The sequence below is a fragment of the Papaver somniferum genome, chromosome 1 (assembly GCF_003573695.1).
Source record: "Papaver somniferum cultivar HN1 chromosome 1, ASM357369v1, whole genome shotgun sequence".
NCBI lineage: Eukaryota > Viridiplantae > Streptophyta > Magnoliopsida > Ranunculales > Papaveraceae > Papaver > Papaver somniferum.
Genome location: NC_039358.1, coordinates 136,248,180 through 136,251,640, shown reverse-complemented (window position 1 = coordinate 136,251,640; position 3,461 = coordinate 136,248,180). Strand labels below are relative to the sequence as shown.

General features: G+C 35.2%; 1 long non-coding RNA gene across 1 annotated transcript; it reads right to left on the bottom strand.

The window, feature by feature from the left end:
• Positions 1–839: 839 nt before the first annotated feature.
• LOC113332951 lies at positions 840–2,316 on the bottom strand. Its single transcript, XR_003351730.1, has 3 exons — positions 2,114–2,316; positions 1,856–1,992; positions 840–1,072 (listed from the first exon to the last, which is right to left on the bottom strand). It is a non-coding gene; the product is annotated as an uncharacterized LOC113332951 (long non-coding RNA).
• Between the last annotated feature and the right edge of the window lie 1,145 nt (positions 2,317–3,461).

Sequence of the window (3,461 nt, the reverse complement as noted above, 5' to 3'; positions counted from 1 at the left end):
AGGTTTATCTATTGTAAAGGACTAACTTACACTTACAATCTTTTCTCTCTCTCCTTCCCCAGTTTTCTCGATCCCCTTACTCTTGGTGGAGAGGGGGTATTTATAGGGTTAGAGTGTGGGATCCATCTCTGAAGGCCGTTGGAACCTTATCTTCTTGTGTTTTGTGTCCATCACGCAGGGGTCTTCGTTCGTAACTTCATCACGCAGAGTCATCCTCGTTCGTTCCACGGGTTGATCGACACGTATGCTGCTCAGAGTATTTAATGCGGGTAGTTGAGGCGCCTGCTCGTGTCAGGCAAGTGTTCTCTGCCTCTGTCGCGTCCATGTCAGTACATCTTCTCTCCATCGTTGATCTTGACTTCTTTTGGGGATGAGATAAAGTAACTCTTTGGGAGTTATTTGGTGCTCCGCAGTACAACGTGTTACCGGAACATCCTTTAACTTCTGCCCTTAGATTTGTTCGGGCAAAGATCCAACGTCGGCGGGATGGGCATCTTGGCTGTGGGCACATGTCATCATGCTTTGATGACTTTGTCCGCATGCTCTCCACGTATGTTCCTATATACACGTGTTTGATGATGAAATATGTGCACACAATTATTATGTAAGTTTTTGACGAGTATACAAAGTAACATAAAGAGTAGTAATAAAAGAAAAATATTATAGTATTTGCATAACGAATGGATTTAATATCGAATTTTCTAATTGGCATTCAAAACTTGTTTATCACTATTGTCTATGGAGTATAAACCTGCAGAAATAGGTACTCCCAATTTGTTCTCTCATATATTGTTTGACTTTGGAGTATTTAACATTTTCAACCATTATTTTTTCAAGCCTCTTAGAAGACGTATCCATGTTTTTTTCATTCAAAAAGTGGCAGGAGCAATCATATTTCAAAGTTACATAATCGACATAACCATAATACTTTTGAAGCCTTTATTGAGTAATAAGATAACCGAAAGCTGACTTAATGCTCTAAATCTCGCTATTGAAACTTCTTCACCACACAGAATTGTAGTCTGTATTGTCTTTTTGCCCCTTATGGTATGTCGCCAGACATCAGCCATTGCTGAACACAAAACATAAATAAAAAGAGGTAACATATGCCATATCCAACATGTCTTATAGTTCTTCTATCAAACAATATTTATGCTAAAAAGAGAGATTACAAATAAAACTTGCTTACAATTAGTCGATTAGTATTATGAAGCAACTGATTACATACCTGTAAGGATACTTAAACAACTATGTAAAAGCAGTTTCCAACTAAGCAGAAAATCACAATGATAATTAAACTTGGTAAGAAAAATATCCAACTCAATATTTTGATTCACTTTAATTCTGGTTGTCATAAACTTGGCACACTGGCATAAGTTTCAGAGGTGGATCGATAGATGTTCTTAACCTCCATGAATTACCAACAAAACCTTTGGAAGTTACACTTGATTGTCGGGATATATGTTTAGCGAAACCCCGATTGCTACTCTTAAATTTCTCGCAAACTTAAAACCTTAGTATTTAACCTAAAAGTCGACAAAGCCTTATAAAGCTTCAAAAAGTTCTCTTAATTCATATGACAACCATTCCACACGTTTTTGGCAGTCATTTTCTCAAACACTTTATTGTCAGTACTAACTTTGAATAACGCCATTTACTGATGTGGAGGGAAAGTTGATCATAGGTATGTCCTTATTAAGTAACAATGCATCCTATCAAATACCTTCATATGCAGTTGATAATAAAAATTTAAGACTAATTCAATAAATTAGCTTATATAAAAATTTGCAAAGAACAAAAATAATATTTGACACTTGATATAATTAGTTGTGTTATGTGATAGGATGCATCTTACCATGAATACTTTTCTATCACTTGCTATCACAACAGTAAATTCCGAACTTCAACCGTGAAATGTAACCTTCACAGTTTACATCGACATCTTTAATCACGTTTCTTTTTTTTTAAGTATCGATTTCAATGGTTCTGCAACTGTAAAGATGGAGGAAATATTAAAGTGAGAAAAACCGAAAGCCAAAAAACGAAAACGTGTTTCCAAAGTCGCGCGTGATGAAAAAGAAACCATGTCCAAGGAAAATTGAAGTTGACTTACAAATAATGTCTGTTTTTGAGAGTAACATCGTTGTGCTGATGAAGGTATTTGACATCCTTCAAAAAACATCGACAGAAGATGAGTTTGGTGATAGGTTTGTTATGTAATCAGCATAATTATTTATATACAACTGAATAGTCACGTCGGTAAAGCCTCGGGGCGTGTACGGAAAACCACCTTCTCATGTAATGTGCAAACAGTTATTTGCTTGAATCTTTCGTAGATTCTGTGAGATAACAATCTCAGACCAAAAGACACATCTATTTTGTTAGGCAAAAACTGATTGATCATGACATCTAGTTATCTTTCTATTGGTTTTCTAAAATTTATGTGCCACATGGCGCTCTATTTTTGCACTATTCGTGAAAATGAATTCAGCAACGCCACGTTATCATTTATCATTATCCTTTATATTGAGAAGACTTGATATGAATAATTTTTTTTATACAAAATCATGTTATAAAATAAATAAATACAAATCAATGAAAACTATAAATATATGCATGCTTAAAAAAATTATACCAATTTCCTTTTCAAAAAAGAAGAAAACTATGACTATTTTATGGGGAAGAAGAAACTTAAATGTCCTGAACTTGGCCAGGAGAATGAATAGAAAACAGACAGAACTCGGCCAACATCTTGTTCGGACGATTTGATTCAGCAACTCGGTAAGTCTAACCTGGTAATTTAGACTCAGACGAGTCAGGTAAGTCAAACCGGCTGACTCGTCAGCTGACGATTTCCCCCTTTGATTTTGAACGTTAACTTAAAGGTAAGCCGTTAGTTTGACCGATGACCGACAAGCAAAATTCATGTAACTCTTTTGTCGGATTCCAGCGACAACTATGTTTGATGGGCTAGAAGACTTGGATTTGGATTTGAATTTGGATGAAGAATTTGATTTGGACTTGAATTTGGAAAAGTAGATGGAAGGATGTTGACAAAGACTTGGAGTTTGAAACTGGAGTTATTATTCAGACAAGGATTCTATTCCTTGGAGGATTTGCAAGTGAAATTGGTCTATAAAAGGGAGAGGCAAGGCACAATTTAAAACACACCTCTCTACACGTCTCCACATACAACACTTTGCTTTGAGTATTTGTTCTCTTTCACATCTCTGATTCTTTTAATTATTTTTGTGAACTCCATTACATGAGTAGCTAACTTTTCGATTGCTTGAAGATGAAGTTATTGACATGTTTTAAATTACCATTTTCAATCTACTTTGAAGTTTTTCACATGATTATCGCTTGTTTTTACTAATATTAATGTTTATGTAGATCGTTTAGGTGCGCAACTGAATTGATTTGTTGATTAATCTAAAACTAGTACGGGTTAGGAAATACGT